The 26,908-nt window shown below is 54.4% G+C and overlaps 1 protein-coding gene across 2 annotated transcripts in view; it reads left to right on the top strand.

The window, feature by feature from the left end:
• FBXL18 (F-box and leucine rich repeat protein 18) overlaps positions 1 to 26,908 on the top strand; it is a 62,567-nt gene that overhangs the window by 26,548 nt on the left and 9,111 nt on the right. The window lies entirely within an intron of this gene.

Below are 26,908 nucleotides of genomic sequence, written 5' to 3'. Positions count from 1 at the left end.
GCCCTCCACACGAAGGCTCTGTATGGCTGGCAGAGGCCGGGTAAGCGCAGGTGTTAATGGGGCTGTGGGCTCCAGCTCGGTTCCATTTTTGCTTAATACACGTGCTTGCGTCTTCCAGGTGTAAATGCACGTAACATAAAGCTTGTGTCCAAGCCATTTTTATCCGGACAGTCCAGTGGCGTTCAGTACGTTCACGTCACCAGCTCCACCGTCATCCCCAGAGCACTCTCATCCTCCAAACTGAGACTGCCCCACCAACAACTAACTCCTCACCCCGCTCCCGCAGCCCCGGCACCCACCCGCCTCCCTTCTGTCTCTGTGAAGCTGACTCTGGGGAACTCATCCGGTGAAATCACACAGTGTGTGTCCAGTTGGGACTGGCGTGTTGGCAGCGTCGGTTTTACATGGAAACTTCCTGCCCTCGATTGGATTCCAGGACCTGCCCGCGGCCAGGGGGAGGATGGAGAGGGACCATTAGGCAGGAGCTCAGGGCAGGTGGGCAGGTGTCTGGGGAGAAGTGGGGACCTGGACTTGGGCCATGCCCAGAGGTGGGCAAGACAGAGGGACAAGGGCAGGGGCCATCAGGTGGGCAGAGGGGCCCAGCGATGCCTCCCGAGCCCCCGAGTGGTCCTCCAGGTGAGCCACCTACCCGAGCAGCAGCAGCCACTCGGGGACAGGAGCCTCTGTCCCTCCCAGCTCTGCCCGAGCCCCAGGTGCCCCCACGGGACTCCCCACAGTGGTTCACTTCCAGCCGGGAGCATCTGAGCAGATGGCGGGGACGATCCTTGAGCGGCCTCAGCAGCGACCCTCCCAAGAGGGGCAGGGCTGACCCTCTGCCCTCTGCGTCCAGGGGACGGGCATTGGATGGGAGGGTGGGTGGGAGAAGCCCTTGCAGGCTCTGCTTCACACACGCGGGAGACGTGGTCCCTGGAGCCACAGGCCAGTGGAGTGGGGCGGGGGGGCGCAAGGCTCAGAAAACCGCATGGCAAACCCTCAACTCCAGGGTGGGAAGAGCCTTTTGGAGACGCTCCTGGCTTCCGTGGGGCACCTGTCTGCACAGATCACAGTGAGGTGGCTGACCTGGGATCCGCCTTGTCCGGAGCCGCTGGGGGATCGGGGCTGGCTCTCCCGGGACCTCGGCCGGGCCTGTGGCTGGGACGCCCCCACGTGGGCGAGTCGGGCTTCTCTCCCCACTGCAAGGGGCAGGGGCTGCCCACCAGAGATGTGCCCTCAGACCTGGCCGTCACATGGGTGCCCATGCCTGACGCCCACACACACTCATGCTTACATAGATCCACTCACAGCTGCACGGGCACACATTGCCCAGCACTCCAGCACACATGCTCACGTACACTTGCACACACCTGACATTCACACCCCCCTCACAGGCAGGGCCACAAACACCCCTGCGTTCGTGTTCACACCACACACTTAAGCCCCACCCTTTCTCACGCCTTCACACAAACACATAGATTCACACTCATAGGGTCACACACTTGCTCACACACCCACACTGATGCCCCCACGTACACGTGTCCACTCACGTATGTACATTTGCACACACACGTGGATGTATGTAGCATTCATCCTCACACCCACCCGTACTCACGTTCACACCCAGTCACACTCAGACCACCCACACGCAACGTGCGGACACACACTCTGCTTCCACATCCTGTGCACTCTCACGCATGCACACACACTCGTGTAACACGTGCACACGTTCACTCACCCACACAAAGGGACAGCGTTGATTTCACACACCAGTCGGTGAACACAACCAATTCACTGAAAGGTAGACTTTTCTATTATGCTTATCCCAGGGAACTTGAAAATTTCCGAGAGGTAGAACAAAGGGGAAGAGAAATCACCCCAGTCCTCCCCAGCCAGAGAGAACCTCCGCTGCTGTTTTTGTTAATGTCCTTCAAGCCTTTGTTCCAGGCTTTTAGAAACTGTCTGTAGCTGTGATCACTGGATTGCGGTCCTGTGTACACGCACCGCGATGAAAGCGGCTGCCTGTTTTCTCCTGGACTCATCATTTGAATGATGCAGCTTTGCTGCCACCGGCCGGCTGGCCCCCCACTGTTGGACAATTAGCTTGTCTCTAATTAGTCACTCTTCCAAGGAAAACAGCCCCAATACCCTTGTGCTGGAGCGTTTTCTATATTTAGGAAGATTTCTTAGGAGAGACTCGTTAGTGAGATTTCTGGGTCTAAGGGAGAGTTTTTAGAGGTAGGGAGGAGCTTCTAGGAAACCGGAAATGCAGAGCTGTATTTGGGGAGTGGGTTTAGCATCTTTTGCACATGATGACAGCCCCCGTCTCAGCCCTTGGGCTTCAGGATGTGGAGGTCACCTCTCAACTGCGTCCCACACGGGAATTTTTATTTGCTACGTTCCCTGATTCCAAATGCACTAACTCTGCAGGCCATAAATGATTGTCAAGGCGTACAAGAGAGCAGCGCAGATCAACTAAAAGTAATAGGCTTAGGATGACGCAGGGGGACTCCCTGGTGGTCCTGCAGCTAAGACTCGGCACTCCCAGTGCAGGGGACCTGGGTTGCTTGCGAGCCGCGGAGCTAGATCCTTCATACCACAACTAAGAGCTTGAATGCTGTGATTACGATCCTGTGTGCCTCAGTGAAGATCCAGTGAAGCCAAGTAAATAAAATGTTTTTTTCCTACTGTATGGTGATTCCCTACCTCATGCGTCTGTGTCCAGGGAGGGTGGCGACCTCTGGCTGCATATTTCTGGATTAAGGCTCCTGGTCTAATCCACAGCCCCACCCCCTCCCTCCCACTTATCTCCTAAATGGACCTTGGGCCTGGGTCCTGGCAGCTTGAGGCCCAGCCATCTGCAGAGACAGAATATGGCCCCAAAAGCCATCTCCACCCTCATCCCCAGACCCTGCGACTATGCTTGGTTACCTGCAAAGGGGAATTACGTTTGCAGCTCATGAGGCTTTGAGATGATTGGTTCTTCTGATGGGCCCAGTGGAATCACAGAGGTTTCTGAAAGTCCAGGAGAGGGGCTTGAGTGAGGCCTCGGCCTGATGCTGCCGGAGGAAGGGGTCAGGAGCGGAGGGAACAGGTGGCCTTTGGAAACTGGAGAAAGCCAGGAGGCGGATTGTCTCCTAGTGCCACCAGAGGGGACACAGCCCTGGTAACACCTTGATTTTTATCCCAGTGAGCCCCAGGTCAGACTCCTGATTTCCAGAACGGTGGTCATTGACGCGATATCAGCGATGGAAATGGAATACGGGGTGGGGGGGGAATCCCCCGCTCCGTCTCTGCACTGAGCCCACCAGGAAAGCGAGGGAGGAGAGGGGAGTGGAAGAGTGACTGGAGGGAAGTGCAGGCACGTTTCCCGTGGGTGGGAGGACTTCTCAGTGTGTGCATTTTCATCCTCTTCTTTCTCCAGATTTTCTACAATGGGCACAGATGAAATTAATGCTGAGATGGAAACAAAAAACACATTAAAAGAAAGTGAATAAAATAATGTCATTAAAAACATATTCTGAAAAACAGAAAAGAAGGAAAATAAAAACATATTCTAGGATGATGCTCTCAACGAGAACAGATCATTTCTAGAGCTATTAAAAAATTGTTCACTGTCTGTTAATCCCAGAGGCAAGTTGCAAGATTCTATACAAGATATGATGACCTATTTCGGTTAGAAAAAGTCCTTCCTAGGGTAAGGTTGTGCAGAGCAAAATCTGGACCAACACAAGTACACATCAGACTTTGGTGGAGGAGCCTCTAGGGGAGTGGGCTACCAAAATGAGACTGGGGGCTTCCCTGGTGGTCCGATGGTTATGACTCTGAGCTTCCACTGCAGGGGGCATGGATTTGATCCCTGGTTGGGGAACTAAGGGGCTTCCCTGGTGGCTCAGACGGTAAAGAGTCTGCCTGCAAAGTGGGAGACCTGGGTTCAATCCCTGGGTCAGAAAGAGCCCCTGGAGAAGGGGATGGCAACCCACTCCAGTGTTCTTGCCTGGAGAATCCCATGGACAGAGGAGCCTGGGAGCTACAGTCCACAGGGCTGCAGAGTCAGACACGACTGAGCGACTAACACACACTGGGGACGTAGGATCCCACACATCCACACGGCCAAAAGGAAAACAAACACACATATGTTTCTTGAAAAAAAGACAGACTGGGTTCCATGAGAAGCAACGTTTGGGCCGTTCAGACCATCGCTGGGGTGGCCATGGACCCCCTCAAATTAAGGTGGTAGGGGAGCGCCCGGACCCAGCCCTTGGGGGCGGGTGGTCCAGACCCTCCTCCCTAAGTGTGGGGGCAGTGAGCCGTTCCATGAAGCCTCCTGGGTGGTCTGAGAAAATTCTTCAAAGACGGAGCCCAGTTTTCACCAGAGAAGCCGTGAGCTGTGTGCTCCGTTATCTTGTCCTCCAGAAAAAACAGAGGAGGCTTGGCTCCCTCCCCAACAGCCGTGGCCTGCCCACTGGCCAGCTGCTCTGGGCCCCACGCCTGGGACACTCAGTTTCAAGCCACAGAGAGTGCTCCCCTGTTCCGAGGGCAGGGTGTGGAAGGCCTTCGTTTCTTTTAAACTTTTCTTAAAAAAAAGAAATCAGTACAGAAAATCACAGAAAACAGGCAGCTGGATGAGTTAGCGTAATGTACCGAGAGGCAGGACTTCCCCAGTGGCTCGGGTGGTAAAGAATCTGCCTGCAACGCAGGAGACACGGGTTCGATCCCTGGGTCGGGAAGATTCCCTGGAGGAGGGCATGACAACCCCACTCCAGTATTCTTGCTTGGAGAATCCCATGGACAGGGGAGCCTGGCGGGCTGCACCCTATAGGGTCACCCAGATTCAGACACGACTGAAACAACTTAGGGCACGCGCTGAGAAGCAGAATTCCTCAGCTCCAGCCATGACCACCTCCCTCGCCCACCTGTCCAGGCGGGCCCTGCTTTGACCATCCCCAACGACACTGCAACTCAGTTTTCGTTGCTGTATCTTCAAGTCCTGTCCAGAGGGTCCTGTCTGTCCCTTTCTTTCCTGAACAATTGATATTTTGGAGAGCCCTGGCCAGCCCACCTGGAGAATTTCCCACGGTCTGGATTCTTCCTGACTGTATCCCTTGGTGCCGATCTGCACAGTCTGTGTTTCTTGCCAATGGGCAACTGGATCCAGAGGTTTGATCAGACTCGGGCTCAGTTCTTCATCATTAAGTTTTTTTTTCCCCTGCTGATTTTGCTTTTGTCTTAAATGTAATATTTGGAATAGGAATATATATTCAAGTGATTCAACAATGAATAACAGGAGTGGCCTTGGTTGCCTAGTGGTTAGGGTCCTGAGCTTTCATTGCGGGGCCTGGGTTCAACCCCTGGTCAGGAATCTGAGCTTCTGTGAGCCATGCAGCCTGGCGAAACAAACAAACAAAGCAGATTTCCCAGCAGCCCAGTGGTTGAGACTTGGCCCTTTCGCTGCCAAGGCCCACTTTAATCCCTGGTTGGGAAACTTGGACCCTGCAGGCAGGCTGTACGGTGAGGCCACACACAAACAAAACAAAAACAATGAATAAATATGAGAAGATTCCTGGTGAGATGGCCCTTTCTGACTCCTGTCCCCCAGCCCCCCAGTTCACCACCCATTCCTCTCTTCCCAGGGTGTCACTGCTTTGATGTTTTATATTGGCCTTAATATGAATATTGACTGCCCCTCTTCTAACCACCGTACCCATCTGTAATTGCCCAGTTGCATGGCACTGAGTACCCTCGCACTGTTGCAGCCATCCGCACCACCCATCCTCAGAGCTCTTCATCTTCCCTAACTGAAGCTACCTCCCCAGGAAACACTCACTCCCCCATCCTTCCCCTGCCAGTCCTGGCGCCCGTCCTTCTGCTTTCCTTCTCTGTACTTTGACTATTGTAGGTAATTCATGTAAGTGGAATCATAGAATGATGTGGTCTAAATATTTGTGGCCCTACCCATAAATTTATGAGCTTCCCTGGTGGCTCAGATGGTAAAGATTCTGCCTGCAATCCAAGAGACCTGGGTTCAATCCCTGGGTTGGAAAGATCCCGGAGAAGGAAACGGTTACCCATTCCAGTATTCTTGCCTGGAGAATTCCATGGACAGAGGAGCCTGGTGGGCTACAGTCTATGGGGTTGCAAAGAGTTGGACCTGACTGAGGGAAATTTATATATTGAAATCCTAACCCCCACAGAGATTTTATTATGAGGTGGGGCATTTGGGAAGTGATTAGGTCATGAGAACAGAGCCCTCGCAAATGGGATAAGTGCCTTGTAGGCAAGACCTCAGAGAGATCCTTTACCCACCAAAGACATAAGATCCAAATATGTCAGAGCGTTTCAAAGCCCCTATAGATAAACTCATTCTTCGGCTATTTGGTTAGTCTGTTATCTGTTTATTATTTACTTCTTACCTTGATAGCATATTAAAAAGCAGAGACATTACTTTGCCAACCAAGGTCCGTCTAGTCAAGGCAATGGTTTTTCCCGTGGTCATGTATGGATGTGAGAGTTGGACTGTGAAGAAAGCTGATCGCCGAAGAATCGATGCTTTTGAACTGTGGTGTTGGAGAAGACTCTTGAGAGTCCCTTATACTGCAAGGAGATCCAACCAGTCCATTCTAAAGGAGATCAATCCTGGGTGTTCATTGGAGGGACTGATGCTAAAGCTGAAACTGCAATACTTTGGCCACCTCATGCGACAAGTTGACTCACTGGAAAAGACTCTGATGCTGGGAAAGGTTGGGGGCGGGAGGAGAAGGGGACGACGGAGAATGAGATGGCTGGATGGCATCACCGACTCTGTGGACATGAGTTTGAGTGTACTCCAGGAGTTGGTGATGGACAGGGAGGCCTGGCGTGCTGTGATTCATTGGGTCGCGGAGAGTCGGACAGGACTGAGCGACTGAAATGAACTGAACTGAACTGATTCTGGTTAGTCTGTTACTTGTTCCAACTGTTATTCATTGCCTCAGGCAGCTGCAACATTAAAACACTTGCTTGTAATTGTTTTAGATAAACGCCCCTCTGTGAAATACTTTTTAGAACTGAGTGAGCTCTGACTTAGGTTAAATAAAGGTAATTTTTTCCAATGAGGTCTTCCATGGAACCAGACATGTCCAAAAATGCCAGGTATTTTAAAATAAAGCTTTGGAAGAGCCTCAGCTTCGTTCTACTCCTAAAGAGGCTGGGCATGTGGGCTGTTAATTTTCAAAGCTGTTGCTGAGCTAGACAAAGGAAGATGGGATAGGACAAATTACAAATTCACAAAGCTTTATTCCTACTGGAAATCGGTTGGTTTTCTTGAATAAACACTCCCCTGGTTGCTGCAAGCCTCTGGTTAATTTCCAGAGTTCTGAAGAAGTTGATTCGGATTTTTTCTGCCAGTTTTCTCCGTTGATTTTATGAGGGATGAGTTTCTGAAGGTTCTTGCTCAGTCATTTTTGCTCCTATCACCTCCTCATGCTGTGTAGTGTTCCACTGGGTGGATGTATCGTCATTTATTTAACTCATCCCCTGTGGTTGTACCTTTAGATGGTTTTCAGTCTTTTGTGATTACCTGCAATGCTACAAATTAATCACTTGAATATCTATCATTTTACACATGTGCATGTATCTATAAAATAAATTTCTAGAAGCGGGAATAGCTAGGTCAAAAAATATATACATTTGTCATTTTGATAGATATACTGCCCAAATTGTCTTCCATGGGGATTGGATGAACCAATTTACATTCCCAGTAGCAACGTACAAGAATCTGTTTCCCACAGTCTTGCCAGCAGAGGGTGTTCTCTAACTTTCAGATTTTGCAGGCTTGGTGGGTGAAAAATATTATCTCTGTGTAATTTAACTGAGCATTTCTTTTATGAGCAAAGTTGAGCATCTTTTCAGGTTTTATTTATATACTTGTTTTTTGCCTCATGAAGTGGCTTGTGGGAGTCTCAGTTCCTCGACCAGGGATTGAACCCAGGCCCTTAGCAGCAAGAGTGCTGCATCCTCACCACTGGACCGCCAGGAGAGTCCCAAACGAGCATTATTTTATTAGGGGAGGAAAAAAAAGAAAATGATTTAAAAGCTGAATTCAGCATGATCATAGCAATTAACGGGGAAAGTCGGAACAAGGTACAGAAGTAGGGCAGAAGAAGAGGTTCTTTCTGTCTGGAAGGGCCGGGGAGAAAGCTCTCCTAGACTGAAGTCAGTGTAGTCTGGATCTGAGGGACTCATCAAAGTTTGCGAAAGTCAAACCCCAGCCAAGTTAAAAGCAAAACCAACCAACAGGAGACAACTGGTACCCATGTGTGTGTTCAAGCCTGGCTCATCAGACAGCCATGTCCCCACGGAGGGCTCAGGGTCCTGATCTTGCCCCCAGAGGGCAGAAGCAGCCAGTGTGGGAGCTTAAAGCATCTGGGCTTGAACTGTCTCTGGTCCGCTGAGAGCAAGACGTGCCAGTAGTAAGAAGGGCTGGGAAGCACACATTTATTTCTATAAAAATAAAGGCCCTCGGGAATTGCCTATGGTCCAGAGGTTAGGGCTTGGCACTTTCACTGCCATGACCTGAGTTCAATCCCTGGTCGGGGAACTAAGATTCTACCAGCTGCATAGTGTGGCCAAAAAAAAAAAGGCCCTTATTTCCCTAATACAGAGAGCGCCTGTGAATCAGCATGAAAAAAATAACAGAACAATGAAAACCCCAGTGGCCTTTAAAATCCCTGAAGAGGTGGGAACGCCCTAGCAATCCAGTGGTTATGACTCTGCACTTGCACCGCCAAGGCCGCGGGTTCAATCCCTGCTCAGGGAACTGAGATGCTGCAAGCTGTTCAGCATGGCCAAGTAAATAAATAATAATAAATAATGTTCACTTGGAAAACCTAATTAGTGTAGGTAAACAAACAGAAAAATAATTCAAGTCCCAGTATTAATATTTTGGAGTATACCTTTCTATCCTTTCCCTTTGGAGTATTATGTGTCTGTATATACTGAGAAAATAAAGATGGTGTTATACCCTACAAACAGCTTTACCCAATGTTCTTTTCTTGGCCAGGAAGCGTTCAGGATCTTAGTTTCCCGACCAAGGATCGAACCCATTCCCCCTGGAGTGGAAGTGTGGCGTCTTAGCCACTGGACCGCCAGGGAAGCCCCTGACCAGGGTTCTCTTTGATTGCTTACGTGGTGCGCAGGTTTCTGCCTCACTAAGCGTCTACGCTGTGATTCGTGACAGCTTTAATGATTGACTCGAGCTGTTGACCAGTCCCCAGTGGTTGGATGTCTCGGTTATTTCCAGCTTTGTGCTTTTGTAAACGGTGCTGCAGTGAACAGCCTGTATTGTGCGTAACTTTCTCTTCAGGACAGAAAGCAATCTTAGAAATAAAATTGTCAGGTCCCAAGGGGTTTAGGATTTGAGGTGTCAGCACACACTGATTTGTTCATCCCCAGAAAGAACACACACCATCTCCCTGGTCATAGGGCTTCCTATCATGTGGCCCCTTAGCTCCTCTGGCCCCTCCCTGGATGGTGAGACCCCATCGCCCGCCATGGGAGGACCTTGCTCGCCCTCCCTGTCTGAGCAGTCAGGCTGGGCACACGGGTAGGGGCGGGGGCTGTTTGCCATGGGTCAGGCTTTGGGAACCCTCGTGTCTGTAAAAACACAACGTGAGGCTAGGGATCTTTGTTCCTAACATGTTTAAACTTCTAAACGTTAAAACCAACCAACCAACCCCTGGGTATAGCAGTGCTGTCACCCTCACGCACATTGGCCTGTCTTTTACGTGCATGTGGGTCATACTGGGCTGGGAGGTCAAGCCCGAGGGTCAATGACACACCCGAGCATGGGAGAGAAAAGAAGTGGTCTAGAGTCCTAACACGCCGGCGTGCCCGCCCCACCCCCGCCCCCCGCAAGGTCAAGGCTGCTACAGGAACCCCTGTGCAGCTTGTAGTCTGAGCTCTTGGGTGTCACGTCTCCCCAGGCCCAGCGCACAGTAGGTCCTGTGTGGGGTCTGGGGGCCTGGGCCATAGGCCCTGGGATGGCTCTGAGCCAAGTGCTGCCATCCCTGCTGGAGATGAGGGAAGCCGGCTCAGACCAGGCCCCTGGGCCCAGGGTCGGGGGAGGCAGCCGGGCACCCAGCCTTGCCCACTGCTTCCAGCCCACTGCCCCCTGCAAAGGCCCCTGAGGCCCTGGAGTGTTTGTTCTCCGGTTGCAAAGCTTTTTTCCTTTTCCCTCTGTCCCTGGCCTGTGATTTCTTTTCTTTCTTTTTGGAAGCAGCTCTGTGTGGAGATAATAGTGCTTCTGGGAAACGAGGCTGAGAGTCTTGTTTGTTCAAAGAAAATGTTTTTCTTCCACACATGAGTGCTGTGTTTACGTCATACGTGGCCCTCCTCTGCCGCTCTCCTCCCACCTCCCTTTCTGCTGGCTTCTGTCCCTCCTCGTCGTGCTGGGCCCAGGCAGGGGCTGCTGGGGTCTTTAAGCCCTCCTTCCTGGAAGCAGAGTCCTGAGCGCGCTCGCCCCCACCCCGCTGTAGAGGGGTTAGGGGCCTGGGGATGCTCTGGTTGAAGGGGGGCCTGTCATGGGTCCTAGAGGGCCCCCTGACTGGTAACAGCCGGGTCCTCCACCTGGGCAGGGGCTCCCCAGACACACACCTGCCCATGAGAAGCTTTGCGTACTTTATCTGAGATACTCCAGGCCTGACCGCCCACAGGGCAGAGCCCTCGAGGTGGGGGGCTCAGCCTCTGTCCTCGGCCTGGGCTATGGGGTCACTGAGGCTGGGGTGACCTGGTGGCAGATCCTGGGGGTGCCACGACCCCCTCCCCGGCCCCGGAGCAGCTGCCTCTCCTCCCCGCAGAGCTCCCAGCCCAGGCCTGCCCGGCCTACGGGGCATAGCTTCCAAGTCTCCTGACCCACCAAAGCCACAGAAGGCCATGTGCCCACCCTCACACACACACACACACACACACACACACACACACACAGAGGTCCCGCCTGCCCCGAGGCACCTGCAGAGCCTGGGGTCCCTCTGGCCGGGGCCTCTGTGTCTTCCCGAGCGCCCCCAGGCCAGGCACCATGTCCCCTGCCCACGTTTACCCCTCTGTTCACCTGCTGAGGCACATCCAGCCAGCTTCCCGGATTTGGTCGTTACAAATAAAGCTACTCTGAGCAGTCACGTGCAGGATCTCATGTGGATGTTAGCTCTCCTTTCTCTTGGGTAAATAAATTCCTTGGAGGAGAATGATTGTATCGTGGTAGTTTTCGTAAGAAAACTGCTGAACTGTTATCCAAAGGGATGGTGATATTTGCACTCCTCCCAGCTGGCTGCGATGCCATCCAACCATCTCATCCTCCGGATGGCCTCTCCCACTCCATGGACGTGAGTCTGAGCAAACTCTGGACGATGGTGAAGGACAGGAGAGCCTGGTGTGCTGCAGTCCATGGGGTTGCAAAGAGTCGGACACGACTGAGCGGCTGAACGGCAGCAGCAGCAGCTGACTGTGCCAGTGCCTGCTGACTCATGTCCGTGCCAGCTCTTGGTGTGGTGACGCTTTCATTTTAGCCATTCGAGTGTGTGTGTCCCCACATGGTTTCCATTTGCATTTCCCTAGTGACTAATGATGTTGAACATCTTTCCATGTGCTTATCTGACATCAGTGTATCTTGGGTGAAGTATCTGTTCAAATATTTTGCCCATTTTTTCCAGTTGGGTTATTTGTCTTACTATTGTGTAAAAGTTTTTGTTTCCTAATAGCTGAACAAGTCATTTGTCAGATATATGTTTTCTCCTGGGCCGTAACTTGCCTTTTTGGCTTTTTAACATAATGTTTTTCGAAGAGCAAACTTTAAAAATTCCTTTTGATGAAGTCCAATTTACGGATTTTTTTTCTTTTATATCGACTTTTTGTGTTGTTTTTTCAGAACGTTTTGCCAAACCCAAGGCCACTAAGATTTTTCTCTTGTGTTTTCTTCACGAAGTTGTGTAGCTTTCGTGCTTACTTTTAGTCCTGTGATCCATTCTTTTTATTAACTACATTCACATTATTGTGCAACCATGACCACCCTCATCTCAGAACATTTTCATCCTTCCAAACTGACCTCTGAACCCATTAAACACTAACCCCGCCATGCCTCCTCCCCCAGCTCCTGACAGCCACTGTTCTACTTTCTGTCTCAATGAATGTGATACTCTAAGGACCTGACTTACGTAGAATCATACAGTGTTATTTTGTGATGGGTTTAATTCACTCGGCCTAATAATGTCCTCAAAATTCATCCATGCTGTAGTGGGCATCAGAATTCCCTTCGTTTTTAAAAGGCTGAAAATACCATTCTGTTGCATGGGTGGACTGCATTTTGTTAAACCGTCGATGGACACCTGGATTGCGTCCACCTTTCGGCTCTTGTGAATAACGTTGCGATAAACAAACACCTCTTCAAGGACCTGCTTTCAATGCTTTTGAGTGTAGATCCAGTAGGACTGCTGGATTGGGTGGTAATTCTATATTTAAGTACTGAGGAAGCTCCATGCTGTTTCCACAGTGGCTGCATTCTCCATGTTAGGTTCCCACCAGTGGCGCACAAGAATTCCGATTTTTCCGCATCCTGGCCACCGCTTGTTGTTGTCTGTTTTGGTTTGTGTTAGTGGTTGTTCTAGTGGGTGTGAAGCTGTTATCTGTTTATGGTCTTTTTTTTTTTTAATTTATTAAGTGAAACTTGCTCAGTCATGTCCCACTCTTTGTGACCCCATGGACTATACAATCCATGGAATTCTCCAGGCCAGAATACTGGAGTAGGTAGCCTTTCCCTTCTCCAGGGGATCTCCCCAACCCAGGGATCGAACCCAGGTCTCCCGCATTATGGGCGGATTCTTTACCAGCTGAGCCACCAGGAAAGCCCTGTTTGTGGACTTGATTTGCATTTCTGTGATGCTTAGTGGTGTCAAGCATCTTTTCATTTCCTTACTGGCCATCTGTCTGTCTTGTTTGGAAAAATGTCTATCCAAGCTCATTGCCCATTAATTTTTTTTAAATTTTTATCTTTTCTTTTGTCCAGTTTTGAATCCAGTTTGTGTATGTTGTTGAGTTGATGATCTTTCCCTAATTCTACTCTTGACCATCCTCGGCTGTCCAGCCCCCAGGAAATCGTCACCACCCACTGAATACCTCTCCCTCCTTCCTCCTGAGCTTGCTGGCTCCCCAAACCTCAGCTCCTGCCGCCTTGTTCACCCACAGGAGCCACCTTCTCCCTGCTCCATGCAGCCATGGGAGACTTCATCTTCTGCACCAGGTGGGATTTAACTGGACAATATACAGTCAGCCAGTGAGGGGGTATTTCTGTCTTCATTTTTTTTTTTTCATCTAGAGTGTATTTAATATCAACTAGGTGTAAGTTGCGGCTTCCCTGGTGGCTCAAAGGATAAAGCGTCTGCCTGCAATGCAAGAGACCCGGGTTGGATCCCTGGGTTGGGAAGATCCCCTGGAAAAGGAAATGGCAACCCACTCCAGTACTCTTGCCTGGAGAATCCCATGGACAGAGGAGCCTGGTGGGCTCCAGTCCACCGGGTCGCAAAGAGTCAGACACGACTGAGCGGAAGATACAGTGAAAGCTATGGTTTTTCCAGTGGTCATGTATAGAGATGAGAGTTGGACCATAAAGAAAGCTGAGTGCCAAAGAACTGATGCTTTTGAACTGTGGTGTTGGAGAAGACTCTGGAGAGTCCCTTGGACTGCAAGGAGATCAAACCTGTCCATCCTAAAGGAAATCAGTCCTGAATATTCATTGGAAAGACTGATGCTGAAGCTGAAGCTCCAGTACTTTGGCCACCTGATACCAAGAGCTGACTCACTGGGAAAGACCCTGGTGCTGGGAAAGACTGAAGGCAGAAGGAGAAGGGGACGACAGAGGATGAGATGGTTGGATAGTATCACCGGCTCAATGGACAAGAGTTTGAGCAAACTCTGGGAGATGGTGAAGGACAAGGAAGCCTGGCATGCTGCAGTCCAGGCGGCTGCAGTCGGACGTGACTTAGTGACTGAACAACAGCCAGGTGTTAGATGTTGAGCTGGGATTTCAGTTGTGTACTCGAGTTTATGTTCCAGAAGGAACAAAAAGAGGCTGTGTTGGCTGGCCCCCAAGTTGGCCCCCAGTGATCCCAGCCTCCTAGTATTTCCTCCCATGGGGTCCCCTCCTGTCCTGGGTAGGCCTGACCTAAGTAACAGGATATTGCAGAAATGATGGAGGCTAAGTCAGAAGGATGGGGAGGCCTGGCGTGCTGCAGTCCATGGGGTCTCAAAGACTCAGACACGACTGAGTGACCGAACTGAACTGAAGTCAGAAAAGACATTATAGCTCATCTCCCTCCCTTGGATCACTTGCCCTAGGGGAAGCCAAGTGCCATGTTGGCAGGATGCTCAAGTGGCCTTGAAGAGCATTCCACGTGGTAAAGAACTGAGGCCTCCTGCCTGCGGCCAGGAGAGTTCCCCATCTGGGACAGGAGCCTCCAGGCCAGTCAAGCCTTCTGATGACTGAAGTTCCAGCCAGCAACTCGACTGCAACCTGGAGGGAGAACCGGCGTCAAGAACCACGCAACCGAGCTGTTCCTGGATGCCTTCTGCACCGGAACCCCTGTGAGGCCGCAAATGCTTATTGTTTATTTGTCTTTGTTTCTGTTTTTTTTTTTTAACATTTATTTACTTATTTATTTGGCTGTACTAGGTCTCAGTTGCAGGATGCAGGATCTTCAGTTGCAGCAAGTGGGGTCTAGTTCCCTGACCAGGGATTGAACCCATGTCCCCTGCATTGGGAGTGAGGAGTCTTAGCCCCTGAGCTACAAGGGAAGTCCCTGCTTATTATTTTAAGCTGTTAAGTTTCAGAGTAATTTATTGTCTGGCAACGAACAATGCCTGCAGGTCTTCCTTGGTGGTACAGTGGATAGAAATCCACCTGCCAATGCAGGGGACACGGGTTCAATCCCTGGTCCAGGAAGATGCCACATGCCGTGGAGCAGCTAAGCCTGTGTGCCACAACCACTGAAGTCTTCATGCCCTGGAGCCTGCACACCGCAACGAAGACTAGCCCCCGCTGGGCCCTGCTACAGAAAAGCCCGTGTGCAGCAAGAAACACCCAGCGCAGCCAAAAATGAGTAAATGAAAATTGAAAAAAACAAAACAAAACACGTAATGCCTGCAGATGTTTATATAAATAACTATTCCAAGGTAGGGAGTGATAAAGTTCACCAGAGAGGGACAGATAGACCCTTGTAGGATTTGAGTGGTGGGAGACGTGTTTTCCACATGCGGGAATCAGGAGAGGCTTCACGGAGGAGGTGAGAATGATGACCATTACTCAAAGCCATGAACTGAAGCGCCGCTTGGAGGAGAGGGCAGGGTGAAGGGAGGGAGAAGGGAGGGGACAGGCGCCCAGTTGACAGAGGCCACCCCGTGTGTCCTCAGCTCTTGGCCTTTTTGTTTTAGGAGTTTTCTTATGATTGTGTGCGTGTGTTCACGCTCAGTCATGTCCAACTTGTTGCAACCCTCTGGACTGTAGCCCACCAGGCTCCTCAGTCCATGGGATTTCCCAGGCAAGAATACTAAAGTGGGTTGCCATTTCTTTCTCCAGGGGATCTTCCTGACCCAGGGATTCAACCTCCATCTCTTGTGTCTCCTGCATTGGCAGGCAAATTCTTTGCCACTGAGGCAGCAGGGAAGCCCCGTTCTTATGGTTATATTAAATTTAAATAGCTTATGCATATGATAATAGTAGCTTATATTTATGAGTTACTCACTACGTATCAGGTGTCCTTTTAGGCCTTCTCTGTTCATCCATTCGGAGAAGGCAATGGCACCCCACTCCAGTGCTCTTGCCTGGAAAATCCCGTGGACGGAGGAGCCTGGTAGGCTGCAGTCCATGGGGTCGCTACGAGTCAGACATGACTGAGCAACTTCACTTTCACTTTCACACATTGGAGAAGGAAAAGGAAACCCACTCCAGTGTTCTTGTCTGGAGAATCCCAGGGACGGGGGAGCCTGGTGGGCTGCCGTCTATGGGGTCACACAGAGTTGGACACGACTGAAGTGACTTAGCAGCAGCAGCAGCAGCATTCATCCATTCGGAGAAGGCAATGGCACCCCACTCCAGTACTCTTGCCTGGAAAATCCCATGGACAGAGGAGCCTGGTGGACTGCAGTCCGTGGTGTTGCTAAGAGTCGGACACGACTGAGTGACTCCACTTTCACTTTTCACTTTCCTGCATTGGAGAAGGAAATGGCAACCCACTGCAGTGTTCTTGCCTGGAGAATCCCAGGGACGTGAGAGCCTGGTGGGCTTCCGTCTATGGGGTCGCACAGAGTCGGACGCGACTGCAGCGACTTGGCAGCAGCAGCAGCAGTGATTCACTTAACTCTCACAGCCTATGAAGCGGATGAGATGGTCTTCCCATATTTAACCAGCTGACCACCAGCTTTCACAGTAATGTAGTCCATGGGGGCTGCAACTCTAGGCCCCCGCATGATACTGAGTGCCTGCAGGGTGGCTTTTGTATTTTGTCTCCCGGCTTTTGGGATCAGCTGTGTGTTTGATTGGGCGACTTCTATGCCCTGGTGCCAGTTATTCAGTGGACCAGACCTGGGCCAAGGTAGAGCCCAGTGGCCCATCTCTGCAGACCTGTCTCCAGAATGTTCATCAGTAGCCCCTAGTAGAATCCTGCCCCTGGTCTGAGATTCCAAGTCAGACAGGCGTTTGCTTGTGAATGCTTTCTAAGCGCCCTCCCCCACCCCTGGGAGCAGTGAGTGTTGGCATTTCTGCTCTGTTTAGAGTTCAAGCACTTCCCTGGTGGTCCAGTAGCTAAGACTCTGTGTGCTCAATGCAGGGGGCCTGAGTTCCATCCCTGGCCAGGGAACTAGATCTTACATGTGGCAACTAAAGATCCCTAATGCCACAGCTAAGACCCAGCAGAGCCAGAAAGACAAAAATAAAGAAATAAATAAGTGTTAAAAAAAAAAAGAACTTAAATATTTTCCCAGGTGGCTCAGTGTAAAGAATCCGCCTGTCTTGCAGGAGACACCGGTTCAATCCCCGGATTGGGAAGATCCTCTGGAGGAGGAAATTGCAACCCACTCCAGTATTCTTGCCTGGAGAATCCCATGGACAGGGGAGCCTGGTGAGCTACAGTTCATGGGGTCTCAAAGAGTCAGACATGACTTAGCGACTATGCAACGAAATTATTTTTGCACAGGTGGGTTCTGGGTCCCCTCTTCGGCTCCCCGGCCCTCTTGACCTCCAGCTACTTAGGGGTGCAATCTTTCTACAATGAGAAAGGCCCGGAGGAGCCCACGGGCCTGTTCATGCCCAGCTGTGTCCTCGGGGGGCTGCGCAGACGCCCCGGAAAAGCCAAGCACTTGTCCCCATCGACTCGCTGCTGTGTCGCCCGGCAACTGTGGCTGCTCCTTATCAGCCCCCAGACGCACTCCAGCCAAATCCTGAAACGGTCCCACCTGTTTTTCAGTTTGTGGTTTAGAGTTTTTTTAATTTTATTTTAGGAAGTGAAATGAACAACACTCGTTCTGGAAGGGGAAGATAAGGCTCGGATCCGCCAGCGCGGTGTCTGCTGGAAAGAAATCTCTTTTAACTCGTGGGCAGGTTTCCAGCGCAGCTCGGGTGGTGCGGAAGCTGGCGGCACCATCGCTGCGAATTGGCCGGCGGGCAGTGGGTGCGGGCCAGCCAGGCGCGGCGGCCGGGGTGGCATTCTGCGGGGCCGGGGCCTGAGGTCTGGTGAGCAAGGGGCCGGACCCCATCCCCAGGCTGGCCACCCGCTCCTCCCCTCCACCCACTCCGGGCCACTTGGGGCATTTGTGGGACATCGTGGGCCTTTGCTATCCAAGGGTTAATGTTTCCAGACCTTCTGTTGCTGTTTACAATAGAGCTTGAGCCTCCCTGACACTGGAAAGTCTTTTATTGCCTTTATTGCCATATGGAAACTGTTTTGCTGTCTGGCTTCTGAGGTGGTCTCATTGCTATGCTGAGTCTCTGGGGGAACTCATTCCCACCCTGTGTCAGGATGCATTTGAGAGCAAACAGTAGAAAAACCAAGCTCAAAATGGCTTCACAATAAAGGGAATTCATGTCATAAAGAAATGGCACGGTAGACTTCAGGTCAGGATTGATCCAGCAGCTCAGTTGGTATCTTTTAAGGACTCAGTTTGGGACAGCTACTGGCAAACTGGGCTATGGGATTCCCTATTTATTCCTACTCCTGAACCAGGCATATGGGCAGGCGGATGAGAACTCCCTGGTCTGCTCAGACCAGTCAGGGCCCGCCCAAACCATGGGGATCCCATAGAATGGGGGTGGGACAGGTTGCATTTCAGGACCACACAGTTTCCCTTAAATCCTTTTCTGATACACAAGTGTCATGACTATTGTGGATCTGACTTGAGTGGAGCTGATCTGAGCTGTTCTCTGACTGTCAACCTGCAAGTCTTTGTGTTCTCAGAGGGGACAACCCTGTTCTGAGCCTCACACCCAACCCCGTATGCCCCCTCCACCATGCCTGTCTCCTTTCAGGTCTCCCAATACCTGACCCACCACAGGGCCTTTGCACAGGCTGCTCCCTCTGCCTGGAGGGCCAGAGACAGAGAGAGACAGACCAAGAGGCAGAGAGCAGTCAGATTAACGGGTCGACAGGGGCCGAGCGAGGACAGAGGCCCACAGCGAGAGAGAAAGTGAGAAGCAGGGCCTGGGAGGCCAGGCTGTGCTGCTGACCCGGGTGGCTCCGGCCTGATGCCGGCGCTGTCCACATGGCCGTGGCTGTGGCCAGACTTGGCCGGGTTTGCCTGACACTCGGCTGCTTCTCTGGGCGGGGACGATGGGGAGGGGGGCCTGGCTATGCTCAGGGACACCATTTGAACAATGACAGGGGTGGGTCCGCTTCCAGCCCCTCCTCCCACTCCGCCATGGGACCAGCCTCCTCTTTGGGGCCCGCTGAAGTTGGAGGCTTCCAGGGCCTTTCTGAGCACCGGTGCGGCGGCCACCAGCAGGCAGCCGGGGCAGGCACTGGCCAGACCCCCAGGGTGGCTGGGCTTCCCCACGCCGAGGTGTCCCGGGGCTTGGTGGCCGTCCCTCCACCTCCAGGGTCTCTCTGGGATCTCTGAGTCATCAGTTTCAGATAGGCCTCACCTGACAAGTGCAGGTGGCGGACCAGCCCGAGACCCCGGGGACCCTGGGGTGGGACCGGGGCTCCGGCCACATGGCGCTGCCCCTTCCTCTCTGCCCTTCTGGCACACAGCTCCATCTCGAGGGAGAAGGCGGCCCAACGTCCGTCAGCCTCTCTAAAAGGCTGCCTCGGGGGTCTCCAGAACGGCCCCGTAAGCGCCTCCTCTCTGTGTATTGAGGCCCAGTACAGAGACTGCAGACAGTGGGCTCTGGTCAATGTGGGGCCATGCAGGGCACGCCAGGTCAGCCTGATGGCGGGGTGGGCTGAGTCTCCCTGTAATCCCACAGGGCCGGGTCAGCAGGCCCAGGGAGACCCCCGGAGCAGGGGGCAGGGCCAGGGAAGCTGGGAGTGGGGCTGGGAGCAGGAAGGGGCTGAGAGGGTACTGTGTCATCCAGGGCACAGCTTGGACACTGCAAGGGCCCCACAGTCACGACAGTGCCAGGGGCCGCCTGGCAGGGGGTGGGATGGCCCCAAGACAATGCACGACCCAGGGAGGTCACAGCCGGTGGAATGTTCTGGAAGGCTTAGCTGATGAGCCACAGGAAGCTGGGAATGCCATCTGGAGTGTGGCGTGCGTGACCCAGCCTGGGGCAGGGATCTGGGCCATGACAAGGCACGTGTGGCTGCAGGGCCACAGAGGAGCTGGGGGCCAGCGCTAGGCAGTAACCGCTGCCCAGGTGAGGGCGTCAAAGAAAAGATGGAGTGAGGTGGGCACGGGCCGCGGCTGCCGCAGAGGGCTCAGGGGAGCGGGGGAGGGGCAGGCCGCCTTCTGAGGACGTCCAAGTTGGGTGGCAGGGGTCACTGTGCCTGAGAGGCAGCCCCGGAAGCGGGGGGAGATGGTGACTCAGCTGGGGGTCCCGGTTAGGAGTCGGGGTGCAGACCCCCTGAGCGGTAGGATGGGGAGGCGGGGGGCCGGGGAGCCGGGCGTGGGGGTTGGTAGGGGAGGCAGCCGGCATTTAACGGGGCGAATGGGGGCTCCCTGGAAGAGGCAGGCCCTGCTGGCAGCCCTCCTCTTGGGCCTCCGTGCCCCGCCCCATCCGGCCTGGGCAGCCCCGCCCCATTGGCTCCTTGCAGGGGCCTGGGAAGCACGGTTGGGGTTGCTATGGTGATGGGATAAGTGGCCAGCAGGGGTCAGCAGAGCCTGTAGAACTGGGAGGACCAGGTGTGGCTGGGTGGGGGCACCCACGGCCTCTCCCAAGGGCCTCCTCCAACTGTGCCAGGAGGGACCCCTTCAATCCCACCAGGCCCGTGGGGAAGCCCTCAGAGTCACCTCTGCGGGAGCCTGGCACAGCTTTCCCACCATCAATGTGGAGGGGGGACGGTGCTCTGCTGGGGACAGCAAGATGCTGAGGGTGGGGTCCCGGCACCCCGGGAGATAGGGCTGGGAGAAGTGTCTCCCCAAAGCAGGCTGGTGAGAACCGAGGTTCCACCAGGGCTCCTGGGCAGAGCGCCCCGCTCCGGTTTGCTCACCTGGAAAGCAGTGCCAAGGAGGGTGTTCAAGGGTTTGCCTGGAGCAGGGCCTGGAGAGGGACTGCCCTCACTGCCTCTCGAGGCCTGGAGGCCCCTCTGGGTCAGAAGCCACTCTGCCCCAGGAAGCACACCCACGGGCGACCACACGGGCATGGTCAACCATTCACTTCCAAGGCCCCCTGCTGTATGGCAGTGCCAGTCACTGAGGCCTGGGGGCCGCCTGCCTTTGCTGCCCCTGCTGTGCCCTCGCTGAACCTCAGGTGGGTCTCCGGCCCAGGGGCTCCATGGGAGGGGCCCCGGAAACCCCTTCCTGCCAGCCCAGCAACAGGACCAAGGCTGCGTGACTGAAGCATGGGGAAACTGAGGCGAGGCCTCTGGTGGGGGGTGGGGGAGCCGCCCTGCCACGTTTCCTGCTGGAACTGGATGAATCCTGGGGTCTACCCCCTGTGCTCCCCTCTCGCCTCGCCCCCAGCCCCCCCAGGAATGCTGCCAAGGCCGGGAAGTGCTCTCTGCTCTTTTCCTAAACCACGTCTCCGCTGCCTGCCTCCATTTGCTGATTTTATACAGAAACAAATCAAAGAGGCTGAGGAGGGAGGTGGATGGGTGGGGTGGCTCCCCTGAGTCCCTGCCCCTGTGAGGGGTGGCACAGCGGGCCTGAGGGCCTCTGTGTTCCCTGAGGCCCATCTGGGACCCGTCTGGGGCAGGGAGGCCCAGCTTGGCCTGGTTTGGCCATGGGGACCAACCTCTGGATCCCTGGCCAGAGTCCCAGGGCTCAGAGGACCGCGGCCTCCCCTCCCCGGCCAGGCAGGGGGTGCTGAGCACCTGGGGGTCTCAGGCGTCCCGCTGTCACCGGCCTGGAGGGCCCCCTCCCCTCTCCCCCAGCCCGGGCCCCTCCAGGTCCCGCTTCCTTGCCAGTGCAGTGTCATCTCTCCAGGGTGCAGACCTTGTCTCTAAGACTACTTTTCTGGTTATAAAGGCGACCGCTTTCATTGTAGAAATGTTGGAAAACACAGAAACGTCAGTTGGTAAAGAATCTGCCTGCAATGCAGGAGACTGCCTGCCGGAGACCTGGGTCTGATCCCTGGGTCAGGGAGAGCCCCTGGAGAAGCAAATGGCAACCGGCTCCAGTATCCTTGTTTGGGAAATCGCATGGACAGAGGAGCCTGGTGGGCTAGAGTCCATGGCGTTGCAAGAGTCAGACACGACTTAGCGACTAAAGCAGCGGAGACAGGTACACACAGGGAAGCGGACACCGCTGTGTCCTCCTCTGCCTCCGCAGCTTGTGCCTGGGTGAGGTGGGAGGGGGCCCCAGGGGCTTCTGGAGGGAATCCTCCCCCCTTTCCTGACCCTTCAGCTGCCTGAAGCCCCTGCAGAGCCGGGTGGGAGCGGCAGCGATCGCTTCTCCCTGACCTCAGCGGGTGGAAACATTGTAGCGTTAGGAGGGAGGCCCCTCCCTGAAGCTCCAGATCATGGTGGGCGTGGGAGGCGGCGAGGGAGTGAGAAAGACTCAGAGGGCTCTCCTCTGTCTCCTGCCAGGGAGGGGGCTCCGGGGGGAGGGCTTGCCTACCCTCCACCCAGCCCTGGAAGTGCTTGCAGGCACGGTCCTGGGCAGAAAGGACTGGTCCAAACACCCGCTACCTGTCCACCCATCCTCCCCCCACCCACCCCTCTGCCCGACCCCGCCCGTTCACCCACTCACCATCCATGTATCTGCCTTCCTTCCCTCTCCTTCCACTCACCCGTCCAAGGCCGACGGACATCTACTGTCTTAGGTCAACTCTCTGCAGGGAGGCAGGACCGGGCAGGGGGAGCGCCCAGCAAGCCTGTGACCGGGGCTGGAGCCTTCTGTCCTCACCGGGAGCTCCGGATCGTGAGTGGCCTCGTGCTCAGAGGCTGGGGGTCAGCCTTTGAAACCCCTATTAGTCCATCGTTGGCTGTAGGCGTTTTCCTGGGGCCACGACGACAAAGGACCACAAAGCAGGCGACTTGGAACAACAGAATCTGATCTCAGAGCTCTGGAGCGAGGAGTCTGAAATCAAGGTGTTGGCGGGAACACTCCCCTTTGTAAGCTTCCGGGGAGAATCCTTCCGGCCTCTCCCAGCTTCCGAGCAGTAGCACTTCAGTCGTGTCTGACTCTTGGCGGCCGCATGGAATGTAGCCCTCCAGGCTCCTCCGACCATGGGATTCTCCAGGCAAGAACACTGGAGTGGGTAACCATTCCCTTCTCCAGGGCATCTTCCCCACCCAGGGATCGAACCCAGGTCTTCGGCATCACAGGTGGATTCTTTACCAACTAAGGGCTTCCCAGGTGGCGCTAGTGGTGAAGAACCCACTTGCCAATGCGGGAGATGTAAGAGGCAGGGCTTGGGTGGAGATGTGCTGGGTGATGTTGTGGGGTGGGTTACCTGGGTAGGATTGGGTGGTCTGGGAGCGTCTCTCCAGGGTGGGCACAAGGCAAGCTCCAGTCCTTCCCTCCCTCCCTGAGCTGTTTTCTCATCAGCAGAGTGGAGAGGCCTGAGCGTGTTCGTCCGCCTCCGGGATGCCCAGGGGGACAGTCCTAGGGATGGACAGAGGCTCCTTGCGTGCCAGGGCAGCACAGGATTGTTTTTTTTCCTTTTGGCTGCCCTGGATCTTTGTTGCCGCCCACGGGCTTAATTGCCCGGTGGCACGTAGCATCCTAGTTCCTCGACCACGGATTGAACCCACGTCCCCTACATTGAAAGGCAGATCCTTAACTGCTGGACCACCAGGGAAGTCTCGGGCTCATGCTCTTTATTTTTGGAAACTGCCAGCAAAACGGGTCTCCCACGACTCATTCCCAGAGCACCTTCACGGGGGGAAGGAAATTGGGGGGGCCCAGGGCAGCTCCTGGGGCGGCCCCTGCATGCCCCTCCCAGTCAGGCCCTGAGAGGGGAGGCCCTGGGGGAACCTACCACCTCTCTCCTCTGCCCTCTGCCCCATCCCCCTGATTTCAGATCCCCCTGAGGGGGTAGGAACCCACTTTCAGAGGTTGCTGTCCCCATATTTATTAGAGGAAAGTCAGAAAGGACAGATAATGCTAGTAAAAAAGGAAAGCAACCCTCAGCCGGCCACAAAGCATCCCTCCACCCCGGCGCGCTGCAGCCCCAGCATCTGCGCATGCTCTTCCAGACTCCTTCCTTGGGTGAGAAAAGTGAAATTCGATTCAAAAGACTGTTTATGGAAAACAGATTCTGTGCCCAGCACTGGCTGAGCAGTGGGGAGCTCAGCCCGGGGGAACCCTGGGGCTGGGGAGGGAGGAGGCGCTGGGACCCCTGTCCCCCATTCCCCGCCCCCGTGGGGTCATCCTGGGTGCATGGTGCACGGCAAGGGGGGGGGAACCCTGGGGTTTCCTGGGGCTGCGGTAACACATGACCACAAACCAGCTGGCTTAAAACCACAGATGTGTGTTCTCTCGCACTGTGCAGGCCCGAAGTCCACGACCCAGGTGTCGGCCGGGTTGGGTCCTCCTAGATGCTCTAGGGAGGGTCTGGTCCAGGCCTTTTCTCGGCTTCGGTGATACCCAGCATCCTTGGCCTGCGGAGGTATGACTGATCTCTGCCCCTGTCTGCACGCACCCCATGTATGTGTGTGTTCAGTCTCTTAAGTCTTTTTTAAAGACTCATCATTGAATTCGGGCTTCCCAGGTGGCACAGTGGTAAAGAATCTGCCTGCTGAAGCAGGAGACTCAAGAGAGGGAGGTTTGATCCCTGGGCTAGGAAGATCCTCTGGACAAGGAAATGGCCACCCACTCCAGTGTTCTTGCCTGGAAAATCCCATGGACAGAGGGGCTTGGAGGGCTACAGTCCATGGGGTCACAAAGAGTTGGACACTTAGCAAGCACGCATGCATGATCATTGAATTTAAGGCCAACCCTCATCGAGGACAATCTCATCTTGAAATCTTTATCTTAATTATATCTGCAAAGACCTTATTTCCAAATAAAGTCACATTCTGAGGTTCTAGGTGGACATATCCCTTGAGGGGACACCACTCGACACGTCGCCCAGCTTGGCTGTGGCTGGCAGGGGGACCAAGTGGCCTAGGTTGAGAGGTGGCCTGGGTGAGACGCTCAGGGATAGCGGTGTGGGCTTGGCCGACTAGCTGGGTAGATCCCATTGGCTGGGTTTGGAATTCGATCTGATCAGTGGTGGGCTTCAGGTGTAAAGGGCTGGGCTCCAGGTGGGAGGAGGGGCCCCCTGTCTTCCCAGCAGCCCCTCAAGGAGGGACATGTACAGTGGATGCTTACCCACTGAGGTCCAGGGTGCCCCACCTGTAGAGCAGGCAGCCGGTGGGGACATCGGAGGACAGAGATGGGGGAACGGGAGCCCCAGGCTCGGGCAGGCTCATGTCCATCGTTCCTGTGGTCACTGCAGCAGATGCCCAGAGGTTTCGGGAGCCTTCCCCTCGGGGCTAAAAACGGCCCCAATTAAAGTGGGAAGCTGGCATCGCCTCGGGCCAGGAGCTGGCCTCTTCCTTGGCAAGTCGGATGCTTTTAGAGCCCCAGGGGAGATTAGGTCTCCAGCGACAACTGATTCCAGGAGGAAAAGAACCAAATTAAAGTCCTCATGCTGCCCTTTCCAGGCAGCCGGATTTCTGCAGGTACTAAACCTGCCCCCACATGTTAGCCCCGTGGGGGGCCAGACCCGGGCTGAGGGTCAGTCTGTGCTCCGGGGACTTCTGGGGCAGAGACAGGGTGGGACTGGCACAGCTGGCTTCATTTCCAGGCCCTGGAGGCTGCCAGCTGCAGGCCTGGACAGGGTGAGGGGTGTCCAGGCTGCCAGCCAGGGGTGCTGATAAGGTTTTGTGTGGGGCATTGTGGGATGCTGGTGGGGTGTGGGGTGGAGCGGTTCATGGATGCAGAGTGCCTGTCGGGGACGGTGTCCGCGCCCACCCAGACTCTCAGATCCCACCATCTTTTTTACATTTTAAAAAGTGGTGATAAAATATATGTTACATAAAACTCACCATCTGAACCCTCATCAAGTGTGCAGTCCGGGGGCAGCCATCACCACCGTCATCTCCAGGAATTTCACCTTCTCAAAGTGAACTTCCGTCCCCAGGAAACCACAGCTCCCCACGCCCTCCCCATGAGCCCCAGGTCACCCCCAGCCCACTTTGTGAGTCTGAGCTGAGATCCCTGTGACGCCTGCGGTTTTCTCGGAGGCCTGCCCCTAGGTTGGCTTCTCTGGTGGCTCACAGGGTAAAGCATCTGCCTACAATGTGGGAGACCCAGGTTCAATCCCTAGGTCAGGAAGATCCCCTGGAGAAGGAAATGGCAACCCACTCCAGTACTCTTGCCTGGTAGGCTGAGTACTCTTGCCTGAGAAGCCTGGTAGGCTACAGTCCATGGGGACACAAAGAGTCGGACACAAGTTCACTTTCACTTTGCCCCTAGGTTACAGCAGCTGCTTGGGCCCTGGGGTGGAGCCAGGTCCCTGGAAAAGTCCCCCTACCTCTGGGGTCTCCTGAGCCAGGTATCGGGGCTTCCCTCCCTGGGTTCCTTTTGCGTGCAGCCTCGCCCTGGCCTGTCTTGTCCAGTGGCTAGCCGGGGAGTTGAGGGCGCCTGAGTGTACATAAATCAGGGACCAGGGTGGCTTGGTGCGGGCCTCATTTGGGGAAAGGTCGGTCGGTCTGGACATTCTAGGTCTCAGGGCTTTAACCAGCCTCTCCCTTTCACAGAGCCGGCTTGCCCACTTCCCGGGCAGGGAGTGGCCTCCTCGAGGCCTGGGGGTGGGGTGGGGGAGTCAGGCCTCTGCAAACACACCTGCCCGGTGACTGTTAGTGTCCCATGGCTCTTCCCTGCCTATCAAGGCCCCTCGGTCAAGAGCTGTGGGGTCCCGCTCACTGCTGTGCACCCCCTCCCCATGGGGACTGGAGCTGGAGACACAGTTGCTGCGGGTGACTGACTCAGGAGTTCCTTTACTCCGGGGCGCTTCCACTTTATAGATGGGGATACTGAGGCCCAGAGATGTGGGACGACTTGTAGGCAAATCAGTGAGCCCAGAGCCCTGTAGCCCTGGCAGCCAGAGCTTTAGGCCCTGGAGTGGAGCCAAGATGGAATTTCAGGCAGGAGGAGGCAGCTGGAAAGCATTTTTAGAGGTGGGAGGAGGGGGAGGAGGGAGGGGGAGGAGGCGGAGTGCTGCTGGGGCTTTTCTCTAGCTGAGGTACGCAGGCCTCTCACAGTGGCGGCTTCCCTTCGTGCAGAACGTGGGCTCTAGGGCCTGCAGGCCCAG

Source organism: Moschus berezovskii, chromosome 27 (genome assembly GCF_049115385.1).
Source record: "Moschus berezovskii isolate FMDL1 chromosome 27, NW_MosBer_1.0, whole genome shotgun sequence".
NCBI lineage: Eukaryota > Metazoa > Chordata > Mammalia > Artiodactyla > Moschidae > Moschus > Moschus berezovskii.
Note: the sequence above shows the minus strand (reverse complement) of the source record. Positions and strands in the feature narration are given on the sequence as shown.